This window comes from Physeter macrocephalus, chromosome 9 (assembly GCF_002837175.3).
Source record: "Physeter macrocephalus isolate SW-GA chromosome 9, ASM283717v5, whole genome shotgun sequence".
Taxonomy (NCBI): domain Eukaryota; kingdom Metazoa; phylum Chordata; class Mammalia; order Artiodactyla; family Physeteridae; genus Physeter; species Physeter macrocephalus.
In genome coordinates this window covers 65,396,434-65,413,676 of record NC_041222.1, presented here as the reverse complement: position 1 = coordinate 65,413,676, position 17,243 = coordinate 65,396,434, and the positions used below count along the sequence as shown (strand labels likewise).

The 17,243-nt window shown below is 40.4% G+C and overlaps 1 protein-coding gene across 1 annotated transcript in view; it reads left to right on the top strand.

Moving 5' to 3' along the window:
- Positions 1–220: 220 nt before the first annotated feature.
- ELAVL2 (ELAV like RNA binding protein 2) overlaps positions 221–17,243 on the top strand; it is a 133,717-nt gene continuing 116,694 nt past the window's right edge. The window contains exon 1 of the mRNA XM_024132895.2: positions 221–405. The gene's annotated coding sequence lies outside the window, so the exon portion shown is untranslated. The remainder of the gene's footprint in view (positions 406–17,243) is intronic.

The window sequence follows — 17,243 nt, the reverse complement described above, 5'->3', positions numbered from 1 at the left end:
GGCAAGTGGGGGGGGGGGGGGGGGGGGGGGGGGGGGGGGGGGGGGCACGCCTCGCCGGGCCGCGAGTCTGTTTCGGACGCCGAGGCTGAGGGCGGTGCGCGCCGCCGCGGCGCTGTGTTGCGGAGTCCGGCCTCGGCTCGGCGGGAGCCCTCGTCCGGGCTCAGGGCGGGAACGTTGGTGGGGGCGGCGGAGGTTGTGCACGGGAAGTTCCTAGAGCTCGACCCCTGGCGGCTGGAGTCGAGGGAATTGGGCGCCTCGGGAGGTGGCACCGCCCCTCTTGTGGGCACAAGCTGGTTGGGGGCGGCGGGAGCCGAGCGGGGCCAGTCGCGCCAGGCAGCGTGCACAGGCGTGGACGTGCTGGGGTACGGCCGCGGGTGGCGCGAGAAGAACTGCGCCGAGACGCAGGTGAGTGTATTGGAGGGAAAGTGGGGGAGGGGGCTTTTCTAGAAAAAGGGCAGGATTCCTGTGGTGGACTGGCACCTCCGCCTTGTGGGAGGCTGCGTGCACTGGGTTCTCCAGCCGGGTGGTGTCTGGTGGCGTGCCCACTTGGTACGGCGGCTCCTCGTGCGTGGTCCTTGGCGCTCCCGGGGCGTCTCGAGACTTGCTGCGGCCACGCAGTGTGCGGAGGTGGTTTGGGACCGTGGGCGCCCGGGACAGAGCGGGGAGGATCCTCGCGCCGCTCTTCCCTTTGCGCCGTGTTAGGTGAGATCGGGCGCAGCCGCGCGAGGTCGCAGCTCGAGGTCGCAGCTCGAGGTCGCATCCCAGGTTTGCGCGCGAGCCTTGCGCTGGGCGGGAACCACGGGGCGGGTCGGGCCGCCGGGCGAGGCAGGCTCTGGGCTTTCGCTTGCTCGCGGTGGTTGCGGCGGCTGCCTCCAGCTCGGCCAGGAGGGTTGGCCAGCTGCGCCCCGGTGCACGGACGTGTGTGCGCGCCCTGGTGAGACTGGTGGAGTCTCGGGTGGACCAGCCTCGGTTCACCAGCAGGTGCTCCTCCAGTGGTCGTGACAGTGACCAGCACACAGTCTTAACACGGCGTTTCCTTAAAAGCCGACTTGTTATCCTAGAGGGCCGGAGCGCAGAACCTTGCCTCTAGATGTGAGCCTCAGGCACGGAGCCGTAGCTGTCCAGATGGTCATTTAAAATAGTGTGCATTTTCAAAGATCATCTTTACGATAAAATGTTCATCTCCTATCGTCTCTCTATGTTTTCTGAAAATGTGAGGAAAGGAGGGCTTGTTACCGGCTATCTACTCTCCTTTATTCTTTCCCTAAAGGATGGTGTTTAATGCCAAACGAAATATGTCCGGCAAGGACAAAGAGCTTTTTAAAACTTAATATTTTTGTGGACCTACCCATAATAATTGTCTTCATAAAAATGTAGCTCAGCCCCAAACTTATAGCAATTAAGTCCATTTAAAAACTCTAATACCAGTTGGGGTGTAATTTCCCCATCCTTTTAAGTAAAATCGGTTTGTTTGAAATACTGTTCAGTTGCCCTTGAAGACAACATTGTCAAGAATCGTTTCCCCCAGAGTCGTCTGAATTTTTCATTTGTGCTAAGGCTGCTCTTTCTTGCGGAAGCTGACCTGGAGTCTCCATTTTGGTAAGCGGGTGGAAAAGCTTTCCTGGATCTACTTTCTCATCTGGACCTTTGGTTCTAGAAATAGGTGACTCTTGATGGAGGAACTGCAAAGTTACTGCCTTTGGTTTTGAGCTGTTCTTCATAATACGTTTGTAGAAATGTTGGTTTAACACTGTTCAGGTGTGTGTGGGGTACATACTTAGAGAAAGTTCTCTTGGAAATGGGGGAGAGAGTAGAGGGGGGAAGAGGAAAACATTTCTGGAAGATCATGGCTGGGGTGCGGTGGGGAAAATTAGATTTTGAAGAAACACGTTACATCCAATTTTCTATGCTTCCTCTACTTTCTTTTCTTTCTTGAGAGAATGTTCTTGTGTTTGTGTGCTCAAAACTGGCCCCTTAATGCCCTTTCGGGTAACTTTGTGCTGCCACCTTTCGGGGGAGTAAGGTTTTTTGTTTTCTCTTCAAAGACCCAGCCTTAGGCGTTTAAGCCTCCCCCCCCCCCGCACCTCCCTGTCTTTTAAGTGTTTCCTTCACTGTGTCTTGTTTGCTCTTAAAAATATGTCAGGTCAGCTGTTTAAGCTGCACACACTCTTTCCCCGTGGTTCAAGAGAATTTTAGTTTTAGGATATGCTCCTAGAATAGAACAGGTACCCAAAACTGGTCAGTGTCCGCCAGGCCTGTATGTTATTTCCTATCTTATTTTCCTTTTCTAGGCTCAGAATGTATTGGTTGTTAGAGTTCCTTTTTTGGTTTTGGTTTTTTGGTTGGTTGGTTCTGGTTAATGCTTCTTCACCAGAGAAGTGAGGTCCTTCTCTGTCCGGTTCAGCGCTTTTAGTTAAGACTCAGCTCCCAGCTGGTTACTGAAGAACAATGCTCTAAGCAGCATTTCTACTTCCGCATTTCTTAATCCAGCTTTTGGTTCTTTGTATACGGACAGGTGTTCCTGGCTGAATCCTTGTTGCCACTTTCAGCCATTCTAGCCTTCTGTGCTTTTCCTGTTGATGTTATTTTAATTAAAAAAAAAAATACTGCTTTGCCCTCTCAAACGTCTCTTTCTCTTCTCTTCTAGAAGGAAGTCCCAAGTTCTCTTTAAGGACACAACAGAGCCATCCAGAATACCCCAGCTTCTAGGCTGGGATCAACCTTTTCCTCTTAATTTGATTGGAAGAAAAAAATTTTTTTTTAAATTTATGATGCTTTTCAGGCATCAGCATGGCGCAAGATCACCACAGTGGCAAATTACTCTTCATGTTCTTTGTCCCCAAAGAGCTGGGTACTCCTAAATAGCATCTTATCAAGAGTGACTTTACCTTCACCTTTTTGATGGCTTGGTCTGCATGGTAGGGTCAGTTCTTTTGCTCTCATTTGAAACCTTTTAAAATCTACCACATTATTACATTCTTGTTGCCACCTTTGTCACGGATAATATTTATTTGGAAGTAAGGGAGGTTGGAGATCCATGGTATTTAGCCTGCTCAGGTTAATTTTTTTGATGGCATTGGGAGGGGCTCTATAGGTGAGATGGTATGGGGCCTGGATGGTGTGCCACCCTGTGGAAAACCTGCCCATAGCAGTCCTCCTCAGCTGTTTCTGATTCTTTGGAAAATCAGCTGAATGGGCCAATAATCATAGTAAGCTACCACATTAAAGTGTTGATGATGTTGTGTTTTTTCTTTCTCTTTTTTAAGCATGGGTATTTGGTTGGAGGCAGGGCCACTGAATGGGCACATGACCATAATGCCTCCCCATTGAAATTCTTGATTTTTGAACAAGGGGGCCAGTACTTTGATTTTGTACTGCGACCCACAGATTATGTAGCTTATCCTGCCTGGTTAGAGGTTTTCTCGATTGTTAATATTTAGCTGGCAGCATTGCTGCTTTATGCTAATACTATATTATAGAACTGTTGGAAATCCAAGGCTCTGTGCACTAGTGATGCCACACCCAACTCTTGAATTAACTCTGTGGAGGACATTAGATGCATAGAATGTTTACTTGCTTTGGCCATTTTCATTTTACTGATGTGGCAGTCTTCACTGGTTCTTGTTACTCACAGAACCCACGTGTTGTGTACTCTAATGCCAAATCCATTGTTTTGTTTCTAATTTGGGAAGAACATTTATCATCTATTTATTTGATTCTAGATACTGGTTGGTTTGCAGCGCTTGTCGATTTTTCTTTGATTTCAAGTGCTAAGGGGAAACAGAAGGAGCTTAAGCTTGAAAGGCAATAATTTGTTTTAAGGCTTTTGTGTGTTAAAATATACACTTTTTTTTACGGTTTAAGTAGGTTTGGTAACTTGAAATCTGAATTAAAAATAGGAATTAGTGTCTAGTAAAATCCTACAGAGGTTTTATGGTGTATTTAGGAAAATTTTCACTAACAGGAAATGAACAGATTTGGCTTTTAGCATTCATGATGTATATCCTGACTTTAATTTTAGTAAGGTCAAAGGAGAACTTTTTTTTTTTTAACGGGGAGATGACTTTCTATATCAATAGCCTTGTAGTCCATCGTATAAAACAAAACAAAAGGCTCCTCCTCTGTAACACTGGGCTAGGTGCATTTTCATAGCCATCATCCCCGCAATTACCAATGCTAAGTTTCCCGAGATTAGTCTACATAAAAATATCTGTTTTTGGTAAAGGTGTTATTTTCTCAGAGCTATGGGCTTGGTGTTGAATGCATCAATTTCATTAATATTCTTAGCTATATGTTTCCCTTTCGAATGTTGCTCAGTTTTGTGTGATGACAGATAAGGGTTTTCCTTGTAAGCAGGGTTTATGAGGAGGAGAGGGATAGGTGCTTTGGCAAGGAGTGGAAGAGGAGTAAAATAACCGAGAAGGTTATAGGAATAGGTGGCGTGGGGTTAAAGCCAAACCAATTTGGAGGTTGCCTTATTAATTTCAAGTAGTTGTGTTTTATGTTTTTTTGTTTTTTTAAAAAAACTTGCACTTTTCTAGTACTTGTCTATGTTACTGATTTCTGTTTTGTCAGTTTCTGACTGAAAATGAATAGCAAAGAAGGTTTGACAGGCAAGACCCTCTTTCCCACTTTTAGAAATTGTTTATTTGAAAAAACTGGATGATTTTTCTCAATAGACTTATTTATCATGAGACAGTTATAGTAAAATGTTAGATTTTTTTTAAAACATGAAGCTTTTGTTTTAGTATCAGATAAGTTTTGAACTACTAGGTTGAGGTTTCTGTATATTTTTCCCTTGTCTAATCTAATAGTGATAGATTTACACTGGTCTTTTTCCTTGACTTAAAAAAGGAATCTGTTTCATAAAAAGGAAATTTATATTCTATATGATTAGCTTTTCTTTTCCTCCAGAATTTTTGTTGTTGTGGGCTATTCATTACTGGAGATTATTTCAGCAGCTTTAAAGACTATATTAATGGAATATCACAAAAATCCCTATTTTCACAAATATCAGACCCATTAACTGTTCTTTCAGGATGGATTTTCATTTTATTTTGTTTTGCAGTTAGTTAGCAGTGGTCAGACTCACTTCAAGCTCAGTATTCCTTTTCACTAATTTTATCTCCTTATGAGAATATGGGCAATAGTTATTTCAGAGTTCTCAGCTTTCCTGTATTTCCTTATCATGGGGTCACTGTAAAATTGAAATTTCTTGTTAAGATTGAGGAGTTTTGAGTCTCTTTGAGCATCTGAAGAAAGCTGCGGGCCCTCTTTCCCAGGAGAAAGTCCCATATCCAGAAATTTCCGTACAGTTTCTACCATCTTGCCCTCTGGAGGAAAGACTATTAAAATAAGGTTCTATTTAGGAAATAGGACTTAGAAAATTGGAGTTGTCTTACATTAGTGAGAGCAGGGAGAAGTCATTCAGATTGGTTCTTGTGTGCCGTCGTGTTAGTGGTGTGGGCCTTTAGCTTTCATCCAAGGCGGTCTCTAAGCTTCCTTGTCTCCTCATAGGTTGTTTTAAAATCCATTCTGATTTTGTAAACAAATATTATACACGTAAGGTCTTCTTGTGAACACAGTGCTGCCAGTTTAGCTACTGAGTTGTCTTGCCTGAATGGATTTTGTTGGTTGGAGGCAGGGCCACTGAATGGGCACATGACCATAATGCCTCCCCATTGAAATTCTTGATTTTTGAACAAGGGGGCCAGTACTTTGATTTTGTACTGCGACCCACAGATTATGTAGCTTATCCTGCCTGGTTAGAGGTTTTCTCGATTGTTAATATTTAGCTGGCAGCATTGCTGCTTTATGCTAATACTATATTATAGAACTGTTGGAAATCCAAGGCTCTGTGCACTAGTGATGCCACACCCAACTCTTGAATTAACTCTGTGGAGGACATTAGATGCATAGAATGTTTACTTGCTTTGGCCATTTTCATTTTACTGATGTGGCAGTCTTCACTGGTTCTTGTTACTCACAGAACCCACGTGTTGTGTACTCTAATGCCAAATCCATTGTTTTGTTTCTAATTTGGGAAGAACATTTATCATCTATTTATTTGATTCTAGATACTGGTTGGTTTGCAGCGCTTGTCGATTTTTCTTTGATTTCAAGTGCTAAGGGGAAACAGAAGGAGCTTAAGCTTGAAAGGCAATAATTTGTTTTAAGGCTTTTGTGTGTTAAAATATACACTTTTTTTTACGGTTTAAGTAGGTTTGGTAACTTGAAATCTGAATTAAAAATAGGAATTAGTGTCTAGTAAAATCCTACAGAGGTTTTATGGTGTATTTAGGAAAATTTTCACTAACAGGAAATGAACAGATTTGGCTTTTAGCATTCATGATGTATATCCTGACTTTAATTTTAGTAAGGTCAAAGGAGAACTTTTTTTTTTTTAACGGGGAGATGACTTTCTATATCAATAGCCTTGTAGTCCATCGTATAAAACAAAACAAAAGGCTCCTCCTCTGTAACACTGGGCTAGGTGCATTTTCATAGCCATCATCCCCGCAATTACCAATGCTAAGTTTCCCGAGATTAGTCTACATAAAAATATCTGTTTTTGGTAAAGGTGTTATTTTCTCAGAGCTATGGGCTTGGTGTTGAATGCATCAATTTCATTAATATTCTTAGCTATATGTTTCCCTTTCGAATGTTGCTCAGTTTTGTGTGATGACAGATAAGGGTTTTCCTTGTAAGCAGGGTTTATGAGGAGGAGAGGGATAGGTGCTTTGGCAAGGAGTGGAAGAGGAGTAAAATAACCGAGAAGGTTATAGGAATAGGTGGCGTGGGGTTAAAGCCAAACCAATTTGGAGGTTGCCTTATTAATTTCAAGTAGTTGTGTTTTATGTTTTTTTGTTTTTTTAAAAAAACTTGCACTTTTCTAGTACTTGTCTATGTTACTGATTTCTGTTTTGTCAGTTTCTGACTGAAAATGAATAGCAAAGAAGGTTTGACAGGCAAGACCCTCTTTCCCACTTTTAGAAATTGTTTATTTGAAAAAACTGGATGATTTTTCTCAATAGACTTATTTATCATGAGACAGTTATAGTAAAATGTTAGATTTTTTTTAAAACATGAAGCTTTTGTTTTAGTATCAGATAAGTTTTGAACTACTAGGTTGAGGTTTCTGTATATTTTTCCCTTGTCTAATCTAATAGTGATAGATTTACACTGGTCTTTTTCCTTGACTTAAAAAAGGAATCTGTTTCATAAAAAGGAAATTTATATTCTATATGATTAGCTTTTCTTTTCCTCCAGAATTTTTGTTGTTGTGGGCTATTCATTACTGGAGATTATTTCAGCAGCTTTAAAGACTATATTAATGGAATATCACAAAAATCCCTATTTTCACAAATATCAGACCCATTAACTGTTCTTTCAGGATGGATTTTCATTTTATTTTGTTTTGCAGTTAGTTAGCAGTGGTCAGACTCACTTCAAGCTCAGTATTCCTTTTCACTAATTTTATCTCCTTATGAGAATATGGGCAATAGTTATTTCAGAGTTCTCAGCTTTCCTGTATTTCCTTATCATGGGGTCACTGTAAAATTGAAATTTCTTGTTAAGATTGAGGAGTTTTGAGTCTCTTTGAGCATCTGAAGAAAGCTGCGGGCCCTCTTTCCCAGGAGAAAGTCCCATATCCAGAAATTTCCGTACAGTTTCTACCATCTTGCCCTCTGGAGGAAAGACTATTAAAATAAGGTTCTATTTAGGAAATAGGACTTAGAAAATTGGAGTTGTCTTACATTAGTGAGAGCAGGGAGAAGTCATTCAGATTGGTTCTTGTGTGCCGTCGTGTTAGTGGTGTGGGCCTTTAGCTTTCATCCAAGGCGGTCTCTAAGCTTCCTTGTCTCCTCATAGGTTGTTTTAAAATCCATTCTGATTTTGTAAACAAATATTATACACGTAAGGTCTTCTTGTGAACACAGTGCTGCCAGTTTAGCTACTGAGTTGTCTTGCCTGAATGGATTTTGTCACTTCGGTTGAAATTCTTAATTTAGCAGAGCCAGGTGGAAAATACTAGGCTGGTATTCTGAAGTTTCCGTCATCTGGTTTTGGCTCAATTACCTATGTCCTTGGTTTCTTAACCTTTCTTTGAGTGTGAAACCTCACACCTCATTGACGGGGTGAAGATGAGCATATTGAAGTATGAGATTTCTGGCAGTGGAATGACAATGTTTCCTGAATTGGAAAAGTAGTAATAGGTGGTCCCCATAGATGAGTTTTATATATTTGGCCTTCAGTGTGTTATTATGAACCATTGTTTTTATAACATACCATCTTTATAACATACCATCATACAATGTGTATTTCTGCCACAGAGAAAGAGAAAATTCCCAGACTGTAGGGAGGTTTTGGGAGAATTGTGACTTTGAACATTTCAATATGGAAATAGATATAAATATATCAATGGTATTTGGAAGGGAAGTTTAAAATGCATTTTTTTCTTGAAAATATAAATAAAGCTAAGAGATTACATGCGAAATTATGAGAAGTTAGCCAGCTAACATTCCAGGAATATAAATATCTTAATTTAAATTTTCCATCTTTTTTCAATGAGAAATCAAATTTTAAAATTGAAGCATTTACATTAAAATAATCAGCCCATATCTTCTTGATTTGAATTTTGTTTGATCTCTTATCAAGGATCTATTCCTATATATCAAAAAAAAATGAAATTTACACTGAAATAACGTTTTTCCCCTGTTGGTTTCAATACCTTTTTTCCACCCCAAGTGAAAAGTCATTGATGGATGCCCTGTCAAGTAAGTTATTGGAAATTGCTCACTTGTTCAGTTTTTAAAGGATGTTTAACACTTTTTTACTTTAGGCATCATTTGTGCATATCAGAAGTATGAGGTATGTCTCAAAGCAAATAAGTCACAGTGTGTTTGAAAATAAATTCACCGAATTGGGTAAGGTGGGGAAAATATTCCTGGAACTGTTTGTACTTGATCTTGAATTTCCTCTGAGCTGCTTTTCAAAAGTGAGCTTTTTCTATTTCACTGTTGCTGCTGCTCTACTGGAGGTACCTTTGGTGACACGAGGATCACCCATCTTTATTGCAGAACTATCTAGAACATTTTAAATATACAAAGTTTATTATAGAGTGAGCAAGTTTTTATGACCTCTTCCCTGGTAAGGCCTATTTCTGTATGAGTTTGCTCAACACCACTTTCTCTCCCCTAGGTGCTACTTAACTGGTTGCTGGCTTATTTTGTTTAAACCCTTGGGGTCCTTTTTGGCCTATGGCTGTGAATGACTCATGGACTTTTCCCAAATACCAGGTCATCAGTGCTTTAGGTTTTCATCCCTTCCTTGCCGTTGTCCCTGCAAAGAACTTGAACCACCCACAGCCTTCCTCTCCTCTCTGTGACACCTCTTGCTAGCTCTCTGTCCCTTAGTCACCTGTCTATGCTTCAGAGCCCTGTGCCAGTTCTACTTCTAGCCTGGCAATTCTGGGTCAGGCATAACCTACGCACTTGTCCCTTTCTTTTCTTATTCAGCTTCCACTTTTGCATTGGCTCTTAAGCATTTTGTTACATTTTATTCCCTGAAGATTATTTTCTGTCATCAAGACAGTTACCTCTACTAGAGGATGAAAGGGAGAAATGGGTATCAACTGACAAGTGGATTCTGCCATGGTTCCCAAATGGTGGCCCATGGGCTGCATATTCTGGGGCTGTTTTATTTGGCCTAAACTGTGTTTTAGAAAAAGTAGTGAGTTGTTGATTTAGGCATTGGGAAATATCATGTAAAGATCTAGAGCCATATTTTGTGTCTCTGGAAAATGTGTGAAGGTGGAGCAACACTGAGCCCATATTCACTGCACTCTTTACACGGAGCATGGTTTATTTCACTTCAGAATACATTGTTGCTTGGCCTTGAGTTTGTGATTCTAATGCTGCAGTTCCTAAAGCCATGGGAATTAAAAAGTTTATTAAAATATCTAGACAAAGGCAGTAGTTTTGAAGACTTCAGTTCTTTTGATTTTCTTTGTGTTTGCAAATAACGTTTGAATTATGTTAGATTGTTCCTTATAAATTTACATCTTGAAGTCTTCTTTATTTTACATAGAGAAGTCTTGTCTTGGACCTCCTCTTCCTTAATGCCTGGCTGCAAGACAGCTTCTCGTTCCTTTACAAGATGTGCTTCCATGAGGGTATCTTACCTTTTTTCCCCTCTCCCTGGGATTTTAGACTTGCCCCCATTGGGAGCAGAGATTTCTTCCTGCCTGTTGCCTGCTTATATTTGTTCAGATGCTTTTAGGTCAGCAGAAGTTGCTTGGTGCTGTGAAAACTAATAGGATGTTATGAGCTGTTTCAAAGAGCCCCATGGCCCACCTGCTAACCTCATTGCTGATGGTGTCAGCTTAGAAAAGACATTCTCCCCTCAGAATGCTGTAAAAAAGAGCTGATATGAGAGGTTACCAGGTGTGAGATTTATATGTGTCTTGTTCTTCTCTCCTTTTCCCCCTTATTTTTATTTTTCAGTTTTCAGCCTTTTCTAGACCCCCTCTCCAGAAACAGCAGGGCAACCCAGCAAAGCTTTCTTCCATGTGTGCAGTAGAGCAAGCTGATACGCCAGCAGAAGTAGAAAGAGGCCCCACGTGTCATGTTGGGACCAGTGTTGTAATTTTATTTTACAATAAGGAAGGTGGATATTATTAATCTACTCCTGAGCATAATAGCACAATTTGAATAGCAGAGAGCAACTTTGGTGTGTGTTAATGTCTAGTGAGATGAATACAGATGAATGGTAAGTAGATAGAAAATGTCAGTGTAGAGCTTTCCTTTTGGTGACTTTAAGCACTTACATTTCTAGTTAACTTTTTGTTCAGCCCAGCATACAGATATGAAGATCTGTTTTATCAACCCAGCATTAATGTAGCTTCTGAGGATGGAACAATGCCTATAAAGCCCTGCTCTCCTGGCAGCCACTTGAGCTGGGCCAGTCATAACAAGGAATTAGAATGTGTCCCTGTATTGAACATCTTAGCAAAACCTTTCAGAATAATAGGAGCTTAATGCTGGCAGTTTTAAAAATTGGTGCAGTTTCTAGCCCAGCCACATTTTTTTGATATTTGGGAGTGAGTGAAAGTGTGTGCTTAATTTGAAAAAAACTAACTTTGAATTAACTGTGTGTATAGTTTAAAAAATACTGTAGGTCTATTCTGAACTAATTTTTAAGAGGCACTTAAAAAAAACTCTTGGTACCAAGCATCTTCCATGATTATATGATTCTTTTAGATGAATATATTGCTTATTTTGACATGACCTGGAGTGTCTTGTTGAGGGGCTTCCAGGGTGTCTTCGTTGTTGGGTGGGGTGGGGCATTGAGAATTTGTTTTTTAAAAAAAGAATTGTGTTTTATCTTCCTAAACGTTGAGAATTATTGTCATGGAGCTTCTACTATGCTACTAGAAAGGCTTCGGTTTTGGTGGGCTGGTATTACCTTGGAGACTAGACCTTTTCCAAATTCATCTAAAGTTTTTTCTTCTAGTTTTTTTTTTAAAAGGATCTTAAGAAATGTCTTCACGTTTTTTGTATTGGGACCATGTTCAGAAGCCAGGAAGTTTGTGTAGTACTTATGGTTTCATCACACATTATTACTGAGTGCTAGGTACTGAGAGAGCTTTAGAGAAATTTATAAAGCATCCTTGTCCTCATTCCTTGGTCTGCCTGCTTAAGGAGATGCGGCAGAAAACGATATCACAAGCCTCCCCCTCTAACTTTAAGAGTAGTTTGAGGACATGAGAAAAGTGACATATCTCTATAGTCTGGGCATTAAGGATATGGCCAGGATTCTGCATATTGTTTTGGGGACAGGAGTGTGTGGTTTTCTTGGTCTCAGTTGTTTTGTGTGTATGTTTGCTTAGTTTTTGTGTCTTCCCTCCTCCCTCCCTCCCATGTCATTGTCATTCCTTTCGGTTCTCTCTTTTGTTGTATGAATAATTACTTCCTAGTTTGCCAGGAGTCCAGTCACAGGTAAAGAATGTTTATGCAATGCAGAACCTGCCAAGTTTAAGTTGTGGCTGGAGAGAGACACCACTGCCTCTGTCTTAATTCTGCTTTTGTCCAAAGAAGATCGGATCCCAGGCATGTGTGTGTAACCACTTGAAGGCTCCAGTGTTTCCCCCATAGTTTTATTCTCTTGATAGCATGATGTGCCAGGAGCTTCTTCTGTGTATAACATCTATTTTTCAAAACATTTAGGAAAAAGTCATAAGGATGATAAGATTTCTTGGACTCCTTCCCTCTTAGTATAGTTCCAGTAGTAGTAAGCCAGTGACAGGTTAGAGTCTGGGATGCTTTTAAAAACACTGATCTATACCTTCTCCTTGATTCTTGCTCATGCCTAAGACCACGTCTGCCAGGAACAAGGGTTCTTAAGGCTGCTGATTGTAGCTTTCTCATGACAGTTCTTCATGTTCTTAGGTCTACCTGTTGCTTTTCTCCATTAATGGCATTTACATTATTTTTCTTACTTCTGAAAGGTGATTGGACAGCCTGTATGCTGCTTCATCTCCTTGTTTTGCTGGAGAGGCTCATTCCCTCAGGTGGAACTGGCTCTTTGGAAATATGTATTCTTGATTCTTGGACTTTTTAAAAAGGATTTGGCTAATCTACCTGTATTGTTTGTGGACAGTAGGGGGCAAAGTTTGATTTCTTGGTGAACAACATAGTTTGTGATCCAGAGAAGAAAAGTGAAGGGGTTGGTTTTTCCCCTTTTGTACAACTTCTAAAAGTAACTTCTAAATTATTGCCTTGTAAGAATGCAATTAGAGTAAGAAATTTTGTATTTGATGGGACAGTAAGGAGCTGCCTGTTTTTAGTTGCTGAAAGCCCTGGCTGTTAGGACAGAAGAACAGGTGGAATCAGTAATTGAAGGTGGTGTACTGCCCAAAATGATGGAGCCAGGAGACAAGAGCATTGTGTTTTCTGTTCTTCCAGGACCTTAACCACAGTTCCCTGGGATAATGAGTTTACAGATGAGGGAAATGAGGCTCAGAGGTCAGGTGGCTTATTAAAATCATCCTGCTGAGTGGGTGTGAAGAGACTTAGGTCTGTGACTCCTAGTTCACTACCTAGTACCCTGGTCTCCAGAATGATGTTCTTTCTACCTCTGGTAGTTCTGTTGGTTGTAGTTTCAGGTGGCTGAGGACAGAGAGACAGATCCGAGAGACAGCTCGATGACTGTGTGTGATCTCCAGGCCTTATTGTTTGGCCCCTCAGTGGTGGGGCTGTTGTAACCTGTAGCACTCCCAGCAGAATGCCCACACCTATTTCCCCAGGGCCAGGATTCTGACCTTGCATTTTTTATTTTTATTTTTTGCGGTACGCGGGCCTCTCACTGTTGTGGCCTCTCCCTCCCGCTGCGGAGCTCAGGCTCCGGACGCGCAGGCTCAGGGGCCATGGCTCACGGGCCCAGCCGCTCCGTGGCATGTGGGATCCTCCCGGACCGGGGCATGAACCCATGTCCCCTGCATCGGCAGGCGGACTCTCAACCACTGTGCCACCAGGGAAGCCCTGACCTTGCATTTTTTAAGGTCTGTGACCAGATGACTTCTGGAAGAATTCCATCACAGGCTGGTGTCTTGTTGCCAGCTGGCAGTCTTCACTTGCAGGATTACTTTTTGGAACTATATAAAGTATAGATCTATAACTGAGGAAATGAAGACACTGTCTTCAGACTTATTTTAGGATTCTGTTAAAATAAAGAAAAAAAGATTGTGATACTGTGTGCTCTATTCCTGGCGAAGGTGACATTCTGATAACCCTAGCTCGTTGTAGTAGAGAATCTGTAAGGGCTATTCCTTAAAGTTGTTAGGTTTCTGGGACTAATATGTTCCAAATCTGGTGGGCTTTTAGAAATGCACCTATCTTTGTTCTGAGAAAAAGTTGCAGGTCAGGTGCTCCATAGGATGTATGATGTCCAAACTTGAATCAACAAAATATCTACCCAGTAAAGATTGTTATTGATTTATCTTGTTTCTCCAACCTGTCAGAAAAATCTGTTGGAGGGAGGGTGGATGGTGAAGAATATAGATTCAAGATAATCTTTCTGTTCTTCCCTAGAAAGGGGACATCTCTCTTGTTTATTATTTTATCTCTTGCACCTGGTGTGCTACTTGTTTGTAGTAGAAATTCAGGAAGTTATTTGTTTAATTCAATTGAATTCAAAGTCTGGAATTGAGATAATACAGTACTTGAAACTTACTATCAATTGAGAAAGTTTTATTTGCATCTGTAGGTAAACCATGAATGATAGGTGATCTTATTGAAATTTTAATCACTACGAGGAAATTTTAGCAAAAAATATTGGTTTAACTAATGCCATATTTCCTCAAGTCTTAGATGTGCAATTTTTACATAGTTTTTGAATCTCATAAATATGTCCACTTAATGTAGTGATATTTATTTTTCTCACAGCTGGGAAGCTAGTGGTGCATCTTTCAATCCATGATATTGTGGAATAGAGACGCTTCTTGTTAACGTGTCCCTTGGTTTCTTATCTTTGTATATATTTTACTCTTTCAAGCCTATAAATATTATCCTTGTGCTCTGTGAAGCTGTTGTAAACCTAAAAGAAAAAAAAAAGAAAAAAAAAAGAAAATCATCTCTACATATTTCAAGCAAGTGTCTCTGGTGTAAAATTGGCCCAACAGGCTATGCACATAGCGAAGGAGTATAGCATAGCAGTCAGGTGGAATCCTGCCAAGGGTGCTCCATGCTGTTTAGCCAGATTTAGGACATCACAAGATGAAGCAGAAGTTAAGATAGGTATTGAGAATTCAAAGCTGAATAGCTTTTTATATCATTTGATCGTATAGGACACTGCAATCCTAACCTTTGACTTTAATAAATAGCCCGCACTTCCTTTTAATTTCTGTAAGTTTTTTTTTTTTTTTAAAGTTGGCCTCCACTATCAAAAGATTTTGAGTGAAAGGTTTCTATAGTTCCCCAGTTCTCTAAGAAATTCAGAAACATAAAGAGATCAGGGGACTTGTTGTCAGGTCTTGGGTATTTTATATTGAGCTTCCCTAAGGAGTTTTATGGAACTTTATCTGTAAGGAATTTTTCATTGTGGCTGGAACCTCTTTCTCTTCCCCGTTCCCTATGATTATTTCCTGTTTGTTATTGTCTAAAGAAATGAAGCAGATTTGCTGATAGTTTATTAAATGTCTGTTTGAAAATGTTCACTATTCCTTTTTGCTAGAAAGTGGCTTCTTAAAACTTAAAACTTTCCTCTAGACCTACAGCTTTATAGGATTTAAATTTTTATGCCTGTGTTGTGCCTGGCCTCCTGACCTTAATGATATTTTGTTGTCTTCTTGATTTCTTATCCATTCACTTTTTTTGGATTGTTTATCAACCTCTTTTACTCTGCAGTAGTTTAAAAACAATTATTTTTCCAGCTTATACATGAAAACATCTCAGTTTCCTTAGTTTCATTTACTTAGTAAACATTTTGTTCATACTGTGTACCACACACTGTCTTAGATACTGAGACATAGTGGTGAGTGTGATCTAGTCTTTGCGGACATGAAACTCAGAGTATTGGGGGAGACACGTGTTAAAGCTCTAGAAGTTGTGTTACGAAGGGCAAGAGTCTTTGGGGCTCCTAACTTAGTGTGGAGTGGTCAGGGAAGTTCATTTGTTAACTTCATTTTCCCTTCCATCTACCCTCTCCCTGCCTTACTCCAACAAAGGCAGACGTTTTGTTTTTTAATTTTATAGGCATTAGAATATTAGAATAGAAAGGGGTCCTGAAGTTGAACTCTCTTTTTCCCTGATAAATTCATGGTGAACTTTGAATCCTGGATCTGATCCCTGCCATCTAGTTTATATCCCACCAAAGGTCTGGCTCTTTTTTTTTTTTTTAAACAGCCAAGAAACAAACTGTAATGTTCTCAAGTATACCAGTAATTCAGCAGCTTTCACACTAAAAACTATACAACCACTGCCAAGTCCAGCAGTGTTATCTGCATAGTCTACATCCTTCACTCGTGGCTTTGAAAATGCGCTGCTCTACCCAATTTTGAAGTATAATTTATCAACTTTTTTTTTTTTTTTTTGCGGTATGCGGGCCTCTCACTGTTGTGGCCTCTCCTGTTGAGGAGCACAGGCTCCGGACGCGCAGGATCAGTGGCCATGGCTCACGGGCCCAGCCGCTCTGCAGCATGTGATATCCTCCTGGACCGGGGCACGAACCCGTGTCCCCTGCATCGGCAGGCGGACTCTAAACCACTGCGCCACCAGGGAAGCCCTATCAACATTTTTTTGATAGTACTTTTCTAGTGTATAAATTGCAGTTGTAAAAGCTATAAAGAGAAATGTCTGTTAGGCTTTTTGATTTGGTCTAAAGGACTTTACCTACTCGCCCAGAATTATAGTTTGTCGTTGATTGAATTGTATGGTTAAGTTATGAATAACCTGTTATAGAATCCCTCTGCCAGATCGAGGCAGCCCACCCCATTTCTTCACAATACTGTGTTCCTCCCAGTATTCATTTAAATTTGAGCTAAAATCAAATACCGTATTATTTTGGAATTGTCTTTGAAACATTCGTTGGGATGGGAGAGGCTTAGGCAGTTTTCTTTGTAGAAACCTTGGAAGACATTTATTGAAAAATACTTCTTTCTTCAAATGACCTGAATGCCTTTTGGGCAGTCCCTTAATTCTAAAGGGCTATGTGTGTTTGTAAGAGATTGGTAGCAGAGTCTGGGAAATTGCTCTAAGTAATCAGAAAAAGACAAGAAGAAAAAGAGGTTAAAGAAAATGAGGAAGCGAATTCTCCATGTGGCTTGTTTCCTCAACCCACAAACATCATCAGAACTATAAACAGTACTGTGAATTTATGACATGGTATTTTAAAATGATATCCTACATACTTATTAGATCATTACATTTACTAGAGTATATTCTTAACTCATTGTTTTCCTCAGAGAGGTAGACTCTGTTTGCATTTTTTGGACACTTATTAAATGTTTTCAACTACATTGGAAGCTCCTTGATGGCAGTGATCCTGTTGTACAGCTTTGTTCCTTGAATATAGTAGATCCCTATATTTTTAAAAATAAAGTTTAAAATTATAAAATTACACATGCCAAAAGTAAATACTGCATGTAAGTGGTTTTTTTTTTTTTTTTTCCTTTAAGGCATAGTCAGCCTTCGTGCTCAGGTTACTGAGAAGTTGCCATGTATAACATACATATTTGACCAGTTGTA